An 18,632-nucleotide genomic window follows, 5' to 3' on the forward strand; every position below is an offset into this window, starting at 1 on the left:
CTGGGACAGGATTTCAGTAAATATAGTAAAAGAAGTGTCCAGGAATGAGGAGACAAGGGTCATTTTCTCATGAGACTCTCCTGAGACTCTCATGAGAAACCGTGACCATTCAAAGATATGAACATGAGGAAGTTAGCTGGTGCAGTGGGTAGAGCATCGGCCCTGGAGTCAGGAGAACCTGAATTCAAATCCAGCCTTAGACAATTAGCTGTGTGGCCTAAGGAAGGTCACTTAACCCCACTGCCTTGCAAAAATAAAAAAAAAATATGAACAGACAGTTTTCAGATGAAGAAATCAAAGTTATCTATAGAGATAGGAAAAAATTCTCTAAATCACTATTGATTAGAAAAATATAAATTAAAACCACTCTGAGGTACCTGCCATATCTCTCAGATTAACTTAATATGAGAGAAAAGGAAAATTATGGATGTTGGAGATGTGGGAAAGCTAGGACACTAATGCATTACTGGTGGAGTTGGGCACACTATTGGTGAAGTTCTATACTGATCCAACTATTCTAGGGAGTAGTTTGGAATTATGCCCAAAGGGCTATTTAACTGTACATTCCCTTTAATCCAGCAATACCATTCCTAGGTCTATATTCCAAAGAGATTTTTTTAAAAGGGGAAAAGAAGCAAAAAAAAATTAAAAATTCTAAAAGGGGAAAAGATCTACTTGTACAAAAATATGCATAGCAACTCTTTTTGTGGTAGTAAAGAAATTAGAAATTAAGGGAATGTCCATTAATTGGGGAATGGCTGAACAAGTTGTGGCATATGATTGTAATGGAATATTATTGTGCTATAATAATGAGCAGGATAATGTCATTAAAGAATGGAAAGACTAACACAAATTGATGCAAAGTGAATTAAGCAGAATCAGGAGAACGATGTACACAGTAACAACAATATTGTACAAATTAGCTGTGAGTAACTTAGCTGATTTTAGAAATACAAAGATCCAAGCTAATTCTAAAAGAATCATGATGAAAAATGCTATTCACTTCCAGAGAAAGAACTGATGGTGTCTAAAGTCAGAACAAAGCATATTATTTTTCATTTTATTTTTTCCAAGGGTTTTTGTTTCCTTTGGTTCTGTGTTTTCTTTCACAACATGACTATTATATAAATGTTTTGCATTATTGCGCAGGTATAACCTATATCAAATTGCTTACTGTTTCAGAGAGTGGGAGGGGAGAAAGAGAGGGAGAAAATCTAGAACTCAGAACTTTAAAAAAATGAATATTAAAAATTGTCTTTATATGTAATTGGGAAAAATTAAATATAGTTTTAAAAATATATAAAATATTGTGACTATTTTGAAGAACCAGGGATATTCAGTCCTAATAGCTAACTTATGGGCAGCAGGAGTTCACATATAGGGAGAGGTAAAAGTGACTTGCTTTGAATTTTGTACCGCTTTTTCAGAGGACTGAGAAGTGGGAAGAATGTTAGCTCTCAGTTTCCCTACCTATGAAATCAGGGGTTGATTACCTGTCCTTTCAAGTGCCTTCCAAAACCCATATAAATCATCAGTATTTCTATATATTACCAAGAATCCCAGCAGTAAGAGAAAGATAAATTCCATTAAGCAAACTGTAGACAACATAAAATAATACTTGCCAGAAATTTATATGAACACAATTACAAAACACATCACACAAATAAAGTCAGATTTAAACAAATGGAAAAATGTTCATTGCTCATGGGAAGGTTAAGCTAATATAATAAGAATGACAATTCTACCTAAATTAAATTACTTATTCAGTGCCATACCAATCAAATTACCAAAAGATTATTTTATGGTGCTAGAAAAAGTAGTATTAAAGTCCCTTCCAATTCTAAATTTATCAACCTTTCATTCCTAGGTGACTTATTCCTTAACCATTTTCATTCCTACACGCCTCTTCCTGTTCCACTCCTAACTTTTAGGACTTCTTTGTCATATCACAGCAGCCTTCTGCTCCTGGAAGCCCTCTCTTCCAGTTGTTGATTTCCTCTCAAAATTTCCAGGCAAGTCAATGCTTCTACTCTTCCTCCAGCTGTACCCAACTGTCCTGATTTCTCCGCACCACTCATGAGTATCTTTGTCTTTTCCCTTTTCAATCCCACCTTTTACATGTCTTCCATCTTCAGAATATAAGCTTTGGAGGGCAGGGACTCTCTTTCTTCTTGCTTGTATCTGTACAAGCACTCAATATAGGGCCTGCACATAGTTGGTGCTTAAGAAAGGAATATTTGTTGCTTTGATTTGTTGATTTAAGGTAGCTAATAGAATTCCTGAATCAGTGACAGATACATTAGGAATGGTTGAAGACAGATCTCAAACTACCTTTTATTTAATCTTACATTCTTTCTAAAAATCCCCTCTGCCTTTAACACCTGAAATCCTGGCCATTCAGTTCAAACATTTAAACAACATCCATTTTACAAATTAGACTAGGGGTTGGAGTTTAAATAAGAAATGAGTCCCTGCCTCATGAAATCTATTTACACAAGTATAATAAAAAATACATGATAAATACATTAGAGCAGAGAAAGCTTCATGGAAAAGATGGCATAAATAAGTAGGAATTCAACCAAGAGGAAGGAGGGAAGAACTATCAGGCATAAGAAACAGCATAAAACTTCCCTAAAGTAGGAAAACATAGAACAAGTTCAAAGGGCAGCAATCAATAAAGTTTGAAGTGTGGAGTGTGTGCAAGGATCAAATATGAATTAGGTTGCAAAGATAGGTTGTAGAGAGGGTCTTAAAATGGTAGGCAAAAGAATTTAAACTTTACTTGGGAGGCAACAGAAAGTCACTAAAGACTTTTGGGAATGCCATTTGGATTCATTCCCTTGACTTAACCTCCACAACTGCCTGTCCTTTGGTATTGGGGCAAGTTCTCAGGGTTGAGGAGGGTTTGGTTCCCCCTCCATGCTAGGTTGGTGCCCAGTCTGACTTGTCTCCTCACCCAAAGTCCTGCCCCTTACATCTCCTTCCAAATACCTGTATTCTGAACCCCAAATAGAACAGAAATTAATAAGCTCCTTAGGAACACAGATTGTCCTACTTGATTGAATCCCCCCCCCATACTTAGCCCAGTTTCTACACAGTAATTACTAATAAATGCTTCAACAAGAAGTATACCACCCACTTCCTAACAAAAAGATGACAGTCTCAGAATACAGAATTTGTTTTTCTTTTTTCCTCCTATCATGGGGAGAGAAGTGAGGAGAAAAAAATAGATTTTTGTAAATTGTAAAGATAATTAAATTTCTAAAAACAAATGTTTCTTATCCATCTAGGGACATGACCAGATCAAAGGATAAGTCCATTAGTTTTGCAACAACATGAAAGATAGATTAGAAAGGACTATGAAAGCTAACACAACAGTCTAGACAAATGGTAATAAGAAGACTCTACTAGGCTAGGAGTAGAGAGAAAAAAAAGATTCCAAAAATATGCCAAGAGACAGATCTGACCTGGCAAATGATTAGTTATGAGAGGTGAAAAAGAAAGAAGAATAAAAGATCACTGAAAGACTCTGAACATAACTGTCTGGAGAATGGGAGTGTCACGGACAGAAATAAGAGATGGAATGGGTTTCAAGAAAAGATGAGTTCAGCTTTGGACATATCAAGTTTAAGGGGCCAATAAGACAGCCAAGAAAGAGGCAATTAACTAGACATGTAGAAGATTATGAGAGAGGTCAGGACAGGGAGAGAGATTTGAAGTGATCTTTACATAGGTGACAGTAGAAGCTATGGGAGTGAATTAAGATTATGAAGGGAGAGAGAAGAGAGGAAGGGAGGGATGTGAAAGGGAGAAAAGGGCAAAAGATAGAAAATGAGGGAATACCAAAGCTAAAGAGGCTGGGAAGAGGAAGGAGGAGAAGCCAGGAATAGAACATAAGAAGAGTTACATAGGTAGGAAGAGCATTAGAAGACTGTTTCTAAAGCCAAGGAGAGGCTAAGATAAATATTTCTGACAGACCAAGACCATTATATCTGATGATTAAGACCCTAATGAACTTTCTGAGAGTAGTTTCAAGAGGTAGGGAATAGAATCAAGACTGTTTCCATGCTTCAAAGTCTAGGCTATATCTCCTGAACTGTCTTCTCTCCTCTTCAGCCTCAAAAGAAAAATTTGATACTACTAGGTCTGTATCCCAAGAGATAAAAAGACATATTTTAGCATCTTTTTTTCTGGTGGCAAGTGGCAAAGAACTGAAAATTAAAGGAATGCCCTAAAGGGTATGGCTGAGCAAATTATGGTATGTGGTTATGATGAAATACTATTGTGCTGTAAGAAATGATGAGCTAATGCAAAATGAAATGTAATGTTTGAATGCCTTCTCTCTTCTTAGCAGTACAATCATCTAAGACAACTCTGAAGGACTTATAATGAAAAATGCTATCCATTCCCAGAAGTACAGATGGAAGTATACTTTTTAAGAAACTTTTATTTTTCTTGAGGATTTTTTCTGTCTATAAATTTTTTTCTCAACATGAATATTATGGAAATGTTTTACATGGCTACACATGTAAAACCCATACAGCATTGCTTGCCTTCTCAATGGGGGGTTGGCACTAAAAATTAATGTTTAAAAAATTGTTTTTACATGTAACTGGGGAAAAATAAAATACTAAATGAAATAAAAATAAAAGAGGTTGACAGAAAGAAAACTGATAATGGGTAGCAAAGTCCAAGTGCAAAGTTGATGACAACTGAACTAGAATTTAGCAAAAGACAGGGAAAAGGAAGATGGGAAGCTTAGAAGACAAAAGTGAAATAAATGAGAGAAAAATCACAACCCACCCATGCAACAGTCTCCACAAAGATCAGTTCAGCATAAAATTCCACTATAAAAATTCTCCTCCTTGCCCCCAAACTCTACATAACTTTTCCAAAGACTCACTCTACTGCTCAGTGTATAAGGCAAAAACTGAATCTAGATCTTCTGATACTGAGTCTTACATGCTGCCTTTCAGGCCTTGCTTTCTTTACTTATAAACTGAGTAATAATTCCCCCAGATTCTGCTCTTGATCACTTCTCTCTCTCTCTCTCTCTCTCTCTCTCTCTCTCTCTCTCTCTCTCCCCTAGTAATCTTATCCAATTGTACTATCTAATAATTATGATAGTGATGTCTCACATTTATATACCAATTTATGGTTTATATACATGATCTCATAGTCATCCTGTGAGGTAGGCCAAGGAGGATATTAGGCACATTTTACAAATAAGAAAACTGAGGCTGAGAAACTAAGTTACTTGGACATTTGTTTTCCTCTCTTATGGCATAAGGGGGTTGGTGTGAATAATCTCCAAGAAGTCCCTTCTAATTTTAGCTCTCTGTGATTCCCTTAAGATCCTTGCAGCTCTTGTGATTTGGCCAAGGTCATACAACTGGCTAGACAGTGGCAGAGCTGGGCTCTGGATTCCTCTTACTCCAATTAAGTCCTGAGCTGCTGATATTCTATCTCCTCTTTACTCAGTCAATCTATTCTCTCCCTTCTAGTGTCTTTATTATCTGTATCATGTAATAAGAATTGATAAAATCTGAATGAAGATTAAAGCATACTTTTTAAACTTTATTTTTCTTGAAAGTTTTTTTTTTGAGGAGTATTTGTTTCTTTTTAGCATGGTTAACATGGAAATGTTTTGCATGACTGCATATTTATATTCTAGATCCAATTGCTTGCTTGCCTATCAATGTGGGAGGACGGGAAAGAGATAATTTGGAACTCAATTTTAAAAATCAATGTTAAAAATTGTTTCTTCATGTTATTATAAAAATAATAGAAATAAGAAATCTGAGAACTATAGGAAACTAAAATTTGAGAGAGTTGGATTAGATAATCATTAAGATTTTGGACATTCTTAGGTATCCCTACCCTAAGACAAAAAAAAAGTGTAGACACTATCTAATTTTGGTTATATTTATCTTTTAAAAACCCTCTAGTCTAGGGTTTTTTAACATGAAGTGCATAAAATTGTTTTTCTAAAATATGTTGATAAATTGTTTTTCAATATAATGAGTTTCCTTCATAATCCTCTATATTTCATTTTTTGCATTTAAGAACATGGAAACTAAGGAAAAGTTCATAGGCTTTCCCAAAATGACTGTCAAAGAGTGTGATCTAGGACCCCAAAAAGATGAAGTCCTCCTGTGGTAGCTCTGAGAATCTTTATATATGTATAATCGTTTCACTATGGCAAATTCTGACAAAGAATTCCTACTAATAGGAAATTGAATGCATTAGCTTTCATATGAAAATCTGAATAAAATTGTTAGAAAGGGGCGGCTAGGTGGCGCAGTGGATAGAGCACCGGCCTTGGAGTCAGGAGTACCTGAGTTCAAATCCGACCTCAGACACTTGATAAAGACATAGCTGTGTGGCCTTGGGCAAACCACTTAACCCCATTTGCCTTGCAAAAACCTAAAAATAAATGTCAGAAAGGAAGAAGAAACCCTAGAAATCATTTATTTACTCTCCTTATTTATTTATTTATTTTTTAGATTTTTCAAGGCAATGAGGTTAAGTGGCTTGCCCGAGGCCACACAGCTAGGTCTTTATCAAGTGTCTGAGGTCGGATTTGAACTCAGGTACTCCTGACTCCAAGGCCGGTGCTCTATCCACTCTGCCACCTAGCCACCCCTACTTTCCTTATTTTAAAGGAAACTGGGGCTAAGAAAGGAAATGACCTGTCCAAGATCAAATACTATATCCCCCCAAGGAGGGACCCATACTGATAACTAAGCAATCAATCACCGAGACTAAAGTGAAGATTCCCTTTCCTAAAGGAGGAGACACAAGAGTCCAAAATGGGATACAACTGATCATAAAACCTGAGATCAAACCTTGTCAACAGCTAGGTTTCTCACAGTATCAAAAGTCCCAAGACTTGAGATGAAACTGAAAAAAAAACCAGACAAAAGCAGAGATCTGGGGAGGTCTGCATGTAGTCTTGGAGGATAGCAAAATTACTGACACAATGAGCCTCTACACTTTTAGCACTGTGCCTCTCCCCATACCCAATTCCAGTCTCTGCTCTACTCATGGGCTTATTCCACAGTGCTTCCTGCTGATCCAGCTATGCTGGAAAGGTCAAAGGCTGAAATACTACAGACTGGTACTCATCTCCCTTCCTTCTGTTATACTATGCTGCATCAAAGAAAGAAGAGGTTTATGGAAAGCTTTCCTGTACCATCCTGTCTTAGTGTGTGAGATACTTCTAGGCAAGGGGTGGGTTGAGGGAGCATCCTCAAATGATAAATCAGGTGAGCAATCAACCAGTCTAATCCTCTTCTTAACCATGGAGGAATACGGAAAGGGGACACCCTTTATATACCATCCCACTATGATGGAACCTTCCTGGAGGGTATCAGAGCACTGACCTGACCTCTCTCATTGGACTGACCTAAGTAGGGGATGGGGACTGGAGGGAGGAGAGAGGGACAAGAGATGGGAAGAAAAGCAGGGGGTAAGAGCTCTTTGGATCAAGTTGAAAGAAGTTAGTACTTGGATCCAGAGAAAACTGGCAAGTTGATTTGAGTGGGCCAAGAATACAAATTCCTGACAAAATAATGCCCTATTGGAGAAAGACACCCAATATTTGGCAATTGGACTTGGGGTCTCTGTTGGAGTGTTCTACCATGGCTGTTCCCACAGTTACAAGACTTTAAAAAAGGAGCTTGTCCAAAATGAGCTAATTCAGTCAAAGCAGTTTTACAAAAAAGCATAGACACAGCATACATACTCCTCCCTCCAATTAAATGCCTGAATAGCAAAAAAAAGCAAAATAAATGTCACCCATATTCTTAGTTAGTAGCAAGGACAAGTGGTTTTTTGCAAGGTTAATGAATAAGAAAACAAGCCCTGGTCACTGTTGCAGGTTAGAGTTTATATATACTTTCCTTTGTGGAAAAAAAAAGAACTCAAGAGTAATAAAGCACCATCTAAATAGTTATTCAGGACCTTTTCCATCTTGGACTAACTGTTTAAATAACCATAGGCATCCTACTGCACTGCTGGTTGTGAGCCTGGCTACTATATAAAGAATGAAACTAAACCTGTAGCTAGTTTGTTGATTTAAATGGAAGAAGTCAGCAACAGTGGATTCATGTTTCAGAAAATCCTATCTAACTTTTTGCCATCCACTCATCAGAAGCCAAAGAAAGAGCAGACTAGAGAAGATAAACTTCATCTTCTTCTTTTTCTTTCTCAAACCTGTCTATGTTCATCAGAGGGCACATCAGTTATAGTTTATGTTCCCTTAGAGATATATAAATGTTAAGTAGAAATAGGTAATACATATCTTTAATTCAGAAAAAACCTGCTATCTTATTGTCTGATCTTGTTATCTCTTATAATTTATGTTTCTTCCTTAAGGATAAGATTTCTCTCTCATCACATTCAATTTGGATCAATGTATACCATGGAAACAATGTAAAGACTGGCAAATTGCCTTCTGTGGGGGGAGGGGAAGTAAGATAAGGGGGAAAAACTGTAAAACTCAAAATCTTTTTTAAAAAAAGCAAAAATAAACAATAAATAAAAAGAAAAAAGGAAATAGGCAATACAAATTAGCACTTGATCTTTCAATAAACTTCAACCTAGGAGTATATATATTCGTATAAATGACTTTTTCAAAATTCCTCATAAACCAGGAATCACTTTTCTAATTATAAGTAGAATGACTATAAATGATCCAAATAGAGGTCAAACTTTCCCTCAAAAACTGGCCTGTTTAAGACCCAGGTGTGGCCTAACATCAGTGTTACATTTCAGAGTATACCTGTTTATCTTTAATCCTTTCTAAGGAATACTTTTGTGAGGAATGAGATATATTATGGCAGAAAGATTACTGGGTTTGGAGCTAAAAGAGTTGGGTTCAAAACCCTGTTGTGTGATATTGGCTAAATTATTTTACTATTGACCCCCAAGTCTCTCAGTATCTACCCTACTGCTCTCATGTAGCTTCACTAAGGAAAGCACCTTAGCAACCTTAAAAAATCAGTGAGTGTACTAAAAGAAGAATCTTCTCTCCTTGAATACTGTACAGGTACTTATACAGGCTAACCCTCAGATTCTAATGGTTTTCACCAAGACTCAAAAGTGGCAAGAATAATGACATAGGGTTAAAAGTAGGAGTTACATTTCTGGGTGTACCATAAATGGGCCTCAGGTAGGAGGACCATGAATGTGGAACAATGTATTCATTGTTGAACTTATTTAATGTATTAATTATTTTTGGTGTACTTTTTTAAAAACTAATTTTTGTTTTTTATTATTTGTTTAAAAAAAAATAAAATGGGTCTCTGCAGCGACCAGAAAATTTAAAAAGGAAACAAAGTATCAGAATTGAACTGATTTAAAAAAATCAGGGGGCAGCTAGGTGGTGCTGGAACATTTAAGTTGTACAGTGAATAGAGTACTGGCCCTGGAGTCAGGAAGACCCGAGTTCAAATCTGATCCAAGACATTTAATAACTACCCACCTGGGCAAGTCATTTAATCTCACTGCCTTGCCCCCTCCAAAAAAAAATCAAAATAAAGAAGGGCAGACAGCAAGGAGTTGGTCTGAGAATCATCATGGATTTAGTTAAAATATATTGAAGAAGGCAGCTAGGTGGCTCAGTGGATAGGGTGCTGGGTCTGGAGTCAGGAAGAACTGAGTTCAACCAACCTCAGGCACTAGCTGAGTGACCTTAGTCAAGTGTTTAACCTCAGTTTGCCTTAATCTACTAGAGAAGGAAATGGCAAACCATTCTAGTAACCTTGCCAAAGAAAATCCAATAGCCAAGATTTGGTCAACCAAATCATAGAGTTCAGACATCATACCCTGAAGAGATGACGAGAAAGGGTAAAAACATCACTTGTACAAAAATATTCATAGCAGCCCTGTTTGTGGTAGCAAAGAATTGGAAATCAAGTAAATGTCCTTCAATTGGGGAATGGCTTAGCAAACTGCAGTATATGTATGTCATGGAACACTACTGTTCTATTAGAAACCAAGAGGGCCGGGAATTCAGGGAAGCCTGGAGGGATTTGCATGAGCTGATGCTGAATGAGATGAGCAGAACCAGAGAAACACTGTACACCCTAACAGCAACATGGGGGTGATGATCAACCTTGATGGACTCGCTCATTCCATCAGTGCAACAATCAGGGACAATTTGGGGCTGTCTGCAATGGAGAATACCATCTGTATTCAGAGAAAGAACTGTGGAGTTTGAACAAAGATCAAGGACTATTTCCTTTAATTTAGAAAAAAAATTGATATTGTCTGATCTTGTTATCTCTTATACTTTATGTTTCTTCCTGAAGGATATGATTTCTCTCTCATCACACTCAATTTGGATCAATTTACAACATGGAAACAATGTAAAGACTGACAAATTGCTTTCTGTGGGGGTGGGAGGAGGGAAGTAAGATTAGGGGAAAAATTGTAAAACTCAAAATAAATAAAATCTTCAATTAAAAAAAGACATAACTGAACAAAAGAAAAATAAACAAGGTAATTTTGGATGGGTTATCCCTAGAGACTTTCCCCAGGAAATAAGATTCCTAAATTTATGCCTCTATTATCTCAACTGGAACATGATACTGTAATGAATATACACTAGATATGCGTTTCACATTCAAGAGATAAATTCCTAAAAAGACAAAGTAAACATAATTGTACTATAACCAGTCTTGTGACACACTTAGTGGTTCCTTGCTTAACTATTTAAAAGGCTGTCTGGAAAGATTTGCATAAATTTATGCTGAGTGAAATGAGCAGAGCCAGAAGAACATTGCACACATTAATAGCAACATTGTTCAATAATCAACCAATGGACTTAGCTCTTCTCAGCAGTTCAGTGACTAAGAACAATTCTAAAAGATTTGTGATGGAAAATGTCATTCATATTCAGAGAAAAAAGCTGTGGAGTCTGAATGAAGACCAAAAACCAAGCTATTTTCACTTTTTAAAACTTTTTTTATGGCTTTTTCTTTTTCTCATGGTCTTTTCCTTTTTAAGTTCTGATTCTTCTTTCACAACATGACTCTGAAAAATCTTAAACATGATTGTACATGTATAATCAATATCAGATTAAACATTGTCATGGGGAGGGAAGGGAAGAAGATAGAAAAATTTGGAACTCAAAATCTTAAAAAAGGATGAATGGTGAAAACTATTTTTGCATATAATTGAAAAACATAACTATTTTTTTAAAAAGTGACTGAATAGGATGTCATTGAATTTTAGACTCAAAATTTTTAAATTTTATTTAATGAGGAAACTTTGGATATCATATAGTTCAAACTTGTCATTTTAGGAAAGAAAACCAAGGCCCCGAGGCTATTACTTGCAGAAAGCTAGAAAGAAAAGAAAATGGGGGGGGGGGGGGGTTTGCAAGGCAGTGGGGTTAATTCACTTGCCCAAGCTAGGTAATTATTAAGTGTCTGAGTCTGGATTTGAACTCAGGTCCTCTTGACTCCAAGGTCAGTGCTCTATCCACTGTACTACCTAACTGCCCTGAAAAAAATTTTTTATATATATTGAGAGAAAAACGCATCCTTCAATCAAAGAAACAAATTTGACTTTATAAAGACATTTTTATCACAGTAGGAAAGATATTAAAAATCTACATGCCCAAGACAAATAGGCTGCAACTAACATAGTATCTTACTTGCTTTCTTTCTCAAATGAAGTTACCATACCAATCAGAGAATAGGCCACCAATAAAGAGTACATCATTAAAACAAGTTCTCAATGAAAAGGAAAAAAAAAAGGTATAGATAAGTATACCCTGAAAAACAAAGGATTAAATTTTTTGCCATAAGAGAGAGTTAAGAAGGAAAAATGTGTCTAAATATGACTAACAGGGTAATCTGAAGAAAGCAGCCACTAACCAATGAAAACTAAACAAAAATGCCATATCATAGTGATTATGTGTTCCCCCCAGGAAAAAGAATTCTTTTCAGAGGACAACTGAAAAAAGCATACATCAAATCTTTTACAAGGTGAAAACAGTATTTCTGACAAGTATGTTCAAGATAGTTAATTCTCAATGCTTTGCCAAACAACCCCAGTTCTGGATCACAAAACACCAATTGCTCCTAAACACATAAAGAGATGATATTTGATTTTTTAGTGATGAGGACCTTACATGTAGAATATAATAAATGAAAAATTAATTTGTTTGTTTAATAGGTAGCTTAGTATGTTAGAAAGAATGCTGAATTGGAAGTCAGAGGATCTGCAAAAGACTAACTTGAGCAATTACCTTCCCCAATCTGGACCAAAGTTCCCTCATCTGCAAAATGAGAAAACGAGCAGAATGGCTAAATGATCCCTAAAGTCTTTTGTACATCATGTATACTTCTGAAACTATCCTTTCCCAGGTTTTCAATGGCTTTTATTCTGAACTCTTTGCAGAATTTGATCCTTAACCATGATTAATGAGCTTAACCAGCTCATTCTTTTTTTCCCAGCCCCTTCCTTCTTGATACCCTTTTTCCTCTACCTTGCTTTCTGTAAATAAAGTAATGTTATCTGTAAATAAGGCAATTATTTTCTTCTTCCTTTCTCTCTTCTCTCTTCTCTCTTCTCTCTCTCTCTCTCTCTCTCTCTCCGCTCAGTCTCCTAGATGACTCTCCTACCTGTTAAATGTGGATATGCCTCAAGGGTTTGTTATTGCCCCCTCTTCTTTGAACTCTTTATTGGTGATTTCATCTACTCCCAAAATTTCAATTCATTCTCTCTCTCTCTCTCTCTCTCTCTCTCTCTCTCTCCCCTCCTCCACTTAACTGTCAAAAGCTACAGCAAAGTACTTGCAGTTATCTGCTGGACATCTCAATCTCCTGTTGGTACTTCAAAACTGAAATTCTCTTCTCCTCAAAAACCAAACCTTATGCTCAGGTAAGCAGGGTTGTAATCTCTTTGATCACCTACTTCCAATCAGTTGTATTCTTCCTCTGAAATATCTCTTGCATTTCTCTTACTACTTACACTTCCACCATAAACAAGCCAAGCCAGTTCAGCCAGTCAATCAACTAGTGTGGATTAAGTGCCTACTTTGTGTCAAGGACAAGGATAAGCACTGAGTTCAGGCAGTCATCTCTTCTTAGCTCTTCTTGGTTATGCAAACAACAGCCTCCTAAATGATTTTCCTGCCCAATTTTTCCTATCTCCAAACTGTGTATCAAACTGCTGCACATGTAATTCTTGTAAATATGCCACTACCACTATGACTGTGTCACTGGGAGGAAGAATGGATTAATAAAAAAAAACAACACAAAAAACTCAACTTAGGGTCAAAAGAACTAAGTTCTATACCAGTCTGGTTCCTTCCAAGTTAAGTGACCATTCGGTGTCTGTTCTCCCATCTGGGACATGATAGAATTGAACTAGATAATACCTAAATCAAAAACCTTTATGGTCCTCATTAATCCCTCCCATTACCTTAAAACAGACCACTCTCCTACTCACATACTCCTACTCACATACTAATAGACCACACTCCTGCTAATACTCCAGAAATTTATTTAGCATCAGATTATATACCTTTTGTATTCTCCTATTCCAAGTTCTCAGCCACTAGAAGCTTCCTTTTATTCTTCCTCATCATGTGGGGAACTCCTTCCTTACAAACTCTGCTCAGGATTCTGTCTCCAATGACTTGCTCTATTACTTACCACTCAAGAATCCAAGACAAAATTAACTGCTATTACCCTTTGCATATAGGTAGCAGTGAAAGGATGATGGATTGAGAAATAAACACCAGTGGTCACCAAATAATATGAGAAATTTTGGGGTCAATGTCACATGAACTGTTTTGACTTTTACATGCATAGATTTATCCTGAGATATATAAAGATGTAGTAAGATTGATATCATCATTGCAGATAGGTACTCAGCAAAAACAACATAATGTTTTGCAGTCTAGTCAAATCCTAATTTAAGCACAACTATATTTTACCACAGGAAATTCTCACTACACAAGAATTTTTCACACCTAGACAGTCATAAACTTACTGCTGCTAAGCAATTTTTATATATTATAGCCAAAGATGTCACCACGAAAAACTATTTACTATCTTCTGTGTAGGAATGTATCTAAAATAAACACTGCCAAATTCATGTCAAATTATAATTGCCATAGACCAAAAATACATAACCTGGATTTTTAAAAAAATAAACAAGTTTTAAAGATATATCCAATAAATTTTTGTTTTTGCTATTTGTAGAATATTGTACATCTCTCCCACTGTCTAAGATGTCAAGTCCTTGGGCCCTCAGAATTATGACAGTGTAGAAGGGATACTAAAACTAGATCTAAGTCTGACCTTGTTACCTGCCTATAAAGGTTTAAAGGCAAACTGTTTTTAACTGACTTCAAAAAAACATGCTGTTTGGTCAAAACAATATTGAAGGGCAGTTAGTTTCAGGACTACAACAGAGATGAACCTAAGTCACATAAGAACCCTGAACAGCCTGGGGAGCTCAAGCACTCACCTAAACTATCACTAAACATCTGACTTAAATCTTGGAAACTGGCTAAATGTTGTTATTGCAAAATTTCAAGATAGTTGGATTTGAACATACTATATTAAAGAAAAATACTAGCCAGGGCAGCACTTGGTAGGGCAGCACTTGGAGGAGGCTATGTCTTTATATTTCAGACCCTTATTGAGATATTCCAAGGCCAGTAAAGTAGGAAACCATTTGGACTACTTTTCTTAGAGAACATCATTTTCTTTGCTTTCACTCCAGCTAATAAAAAATCCCAGGGTAGAGTACAACTAACATATGGTAAGGAAAGTAACAGAAAGGAGTAACTTTTTGGCAGAATAATGCAGGGAAAGTTTCAGATTCGCAGTCAGAGAACCTGAGTACAAATCCTCGCTTTGCTGCTTACTAGCTGTTATAACTTTGGGCAAGGGACCTAATCCCTCTGTGCCACAATTCTTATATTTATAAAATGAAAGGGGTTAGAATAGGTATATTAAATTTCTTTCCGGTTCTGAATCCTATTTTTATTAGGGACATATCTTTGTATATTTGTATTATTAAGTTTACTCATTTGACAGAACATATATAATGGGAAATGCCCTGCCTTCTGAATTAGAAGTGCTGCTTCAACTGCCAACTCTGTCACTTCCTAATAACCCTGAAATGCTCTGGATAATTCACTTGGTCTCTCTGAAATTTAATTTCTCCATTTATAAAAATGAGTTTTATGATGGTCACAGGAGTTACTGTACAGGTTGTTATAAAGATACCTCTGTAAAGGGCTATAGAAAGAAGAAATGAGCTATCAGTTTCATGGTTTCTAATAATTAGAATTGCAATTAGTTTCCATAATTCTATAATATGCTTTTCTGGATTTATTCTATGACTTCAAAAGCATACATGACAGTTTCTGGACTTGAAGTCAAAAGACTCAAGTTTTAGTCCAGGTTCTACTGCTAACTAGTTATGTGGGTAAACATTTATTACTTGTAAAGTACCAGACAAATGTCAGTTATTATTGTTGGCTTTCTATTCTTAAAGTGAATTCAAAGTCATAAAACATTTTTATTTTTTCTTTATGTAGAGTTACCTTTCAAATTTTTTTGGATCAATGCCCTTCAAAAGCCTTAATACTTCCAGTGCTCACATGCTTCTATCACAATGTCCCATTAGATATGCTATTTCTACACAGACTGCCCCTGAGGAATTACAATTGTTTCCTCTGCCCAGTCTGTTAAGAATCAAAGCAGAGAGGCTTTATTACTTGAAATAAATGAACCCTTCTTAACAGATAGATTTTAAATTTGCAATATCATCAGGCACTCCAGTTTCTCTTTGCAAATATCAGATAAAATAGCATTACACTGAATGAATTTACTCTATTAAATCTGGTATAAACCAAGCGAACAAGAAATTCATAAAAATAATACTGCCTAAGAACTTGGCAAAGAAACAATGTCAGTTCATTTTCTTGTTAACAGTGGCACAAAGTTCTTATCATCTTAAAGATAAGGAAATTAGATGCCTGAAAACATAGGTTTCTCCAAACAACCCCTTCATGTTCCATGTGAGGAAAATCAGATTCACAGAGGTAAAATAGTTGCCCAACATCAAACATTTCATTAGGGTCAGACCTAGAACTATGGTAGGACTCTTAATATTTTTCCATGATTGATTTGAGACATAAGTTTCAAGCCTTCTCTTGCCTTTCACCACATACTTCTCTGAGATCTTTTACAAGAGCTGAAAAAGAAAACTGCTGAATTTCTGTTCTTTTAGAAACAGTAACAACTTTCATCAGTAAGTATCTAGAATTCTAGGACTAGGGCACATTTCAAATTAGGCAAAAAGAGAGCAACATCTACAATAAATATAACAAAGTTAATTTAAAATTTTAAGATAAAGAAATTTATTTACTGAGTAACAAAAACAAAATCTGAGAGATTAAAGAAACCCTAAGGGAGGAGAATGGAGTAAAACAAGTTAACAGGTTGACAAATCGTTTACTGTAGTATAGGACTTTTTTGCATAATTGTACACAGAAAAATTCAATCTGAAAGGGGTGGGAAAGATTATTTAAGAGAAAGTAGTATTATGTAAAAATGAAGGGTATCAATAATTTTTGTTTTAAATCAGATGTGAAGGGGTGGCTAGAGCACCTGCCCCGGAGTCAGGAGGACCTGAGTTCAAATCCATCCTCAGACACTTAATTACCTAGCTGTGCGGCCTTGGGCAAGCCACTTAACCCCATTGCCTTGCAAAAAAAAAAACCTTAAAAAATCAGATGTGAAGACTAAGGGATCCTATTTCCAAAGGTGGAATATATAGACTGAACTAAGCTCTTTTCACATGGTCAGCCCATTACTAGAAAACACTTCATTCTGCAACAATTCTGCAAACAGACCCACGTCAGGGACTACGATCTACCGGGTTTGTGTTGCATCTAAGTTTTAAGTTTTGCAAACAATTCTGCGGCTCTAATATCAGTCTCTTAAAGACTACTTTTTTTTTTGCAAGGCAAATGGGGAAAATTTACTTTTAATAAGGGAATCTTTTCAGAAACATAGGATGTCACCTGCACCCCCCACCTCGCTTTTTTTTTTTTTGGTGCAGGTGCTGCTCCAACGGGAACACAGTTTAACTGGCCTCTCACAGGCAATTTACTTCCTCCAAAAGAGATCCCAACTTTCAGGATTCCGCAGAAATAATAAAAAAAAAATCTTGCCCACCTCAGTTTACTAACATCCTTTTGGCTTTCAACTTGAAGCTGCCTCTCTCTCTCTCTCTCTCTCTCTCTCTCTCAAGCCCTTTGGGCCCAAGGATCCCGACGCCGGGACCCACACAAAATCCCTCTGTCCAAGCCCAAGCCCCGGCGAGTTCAATTCGCAGGCGGGTATAAAGCTCCTACTGTGTGCAGGAGCCCGGACCAGGCACTAGAGGAAACACAAAAGTTTGAATGAGAGCGTTTTCAGGCTCTCGAGGAGTTTACGCCTGAGGAGGCTCCGGATCCTGCGGGCCGGGCCCGGGAGAGGGGCAGGCAAAGTGCTTTGTGAGGTGTGAGGGGTGAAAGGTTATGATGGCCCTGCTGGGGGGGGGCGCCCCCATCCTCATTTTACAACCCGGCCGCACCGGCTCCCCAATCCTCTCGCCCCTTTTCGGAAGCCCGGGGTCACTTTCCCGCGAATTCCCCAATGCCCCCCCCCTCGCCCGCCCCACCCCCACTCCAGCCGCTTCTCGCCGCCCCTCCGAGCCCCGTCCCCGCCACGCCGCCCCCCACCTCTCCCCGGATCTCACCTCGTAGGGGAGCCGGCGGCCGGGAGCGGGGAGCTTTAGAGCATCCTGGGGGCGTCGCGGCGTCGCGGGGGGAAGCAGCTACAGCCTCAGCCGCTCCGGGCGTTGTTATGTAACCGGCAGGAGCTCCGGCCGACCAAGCCGGCGAGCAAATAACACTTCCGCCTCCCGCGCCCGAGCGCGCAGCGGACAAAGCCCATAGGCTACTGGGCAGGCGCGTGACCCGCCCTCGGTCCCGCCCCGGTCCCGCCCCCCCGGGCGCCGCCGCCGCCGCCATCTTGGAAACGGGAAGAAGGGACTCCTGCCCGGAGCTGTGCGGGGCTGCGGCCACGTGGGCGGCCGGAGCCGGCCCGGGAGGCGTCCGGGGGCCGCTGCGCCCACCCTCAGCCCCGCACAGGGCCGGGGTCTGCCTGGGCAGCAGGGCCAGTGGGCTCTCACTGTTCCCCCGAGGAATAACTAGAGGAACAGTTGACGCCTGTGGAGTAGCTTGGGAGTTTACCAAACCATGTCTACACATTAACCAGCTTCTGACATGTAAAAGAGGGGCAAGAGGAATGAGATTTATTCTCCTTGATCCCAAGGGTCCAAACAGAACCGAGGACCCCGAGGAACATTTCAGTCCACTTTAAAGATGCTCGTTGGAGACGTCCACTGCAGCCCTTCCGTGCCTGTCTGTCCTATGCAAGTGTCTTCCCATAAATTCTCCACATCAGTTATCTATGGAACCAATTTTTAAGAAATCAAGCATTCCAGGAGTAGATCATGACCTCTACCCATTGTCTGTTCCCCAATCTTTTTTTTTTCCTTTTAGGTTTTTGCAAGGCAATGGAGTTAAGTGGCTTGCCCAAGGC

The 18,632-nt window shown here is 38.1% G+C and overlaps 1 protein-coding gene across 5 annotated transcripts in view; it reads right to left on the reverse strand.

Annotated features, from left to right (window-relative positions):
* Nucleotides 1–17,953, reverse strand: part of NAA60 (N-alpha-acetyltransferase 60, NatF catalytic subunit) — a 49,354-nt gene extending 31,401 nt beyond the window's left edge. For 2 of the 5 annotated variants that reach the window (XM_074196878.1, XM_074196876.1), the window contains exons 1-2: nucleotides 17,785–17,953; nucleotides 17,220–17,423 (exon numbers count right to left, since the gene is read on the reverse strand). The gene's annotated coding sequence lies outside the window, so the exon portion shown is untranslated. The remainder of the gene's footprint in view (nucleotides 1–17,219; nucleotides 17,424–17,784) is intronic. The other 3 variants (XM_074196875.1, XM_074196877.1, XM_074196874.1) reach the window with 2 other exon arrangements.
* Nucleotides 17,954–18,632: the final 679 nt, after the last annotated feature.

The sequence above is a fragment of the Macrotis lagotis genome, chromosome 8 (genome assembly GCF_037893015.1).
Source record: "Macrotis lagotis isolate mMagLag1 chromosome 8, bilby.v1.9.chrom.fasta, whole genome shotgun sequence".
Taxonomy (NCBI): Eukaryota; Metazoa; Chordata; class Mammalia; order Peramelemorphia; family Peramelidae; genus Macrotis; species Macrotis lagotis.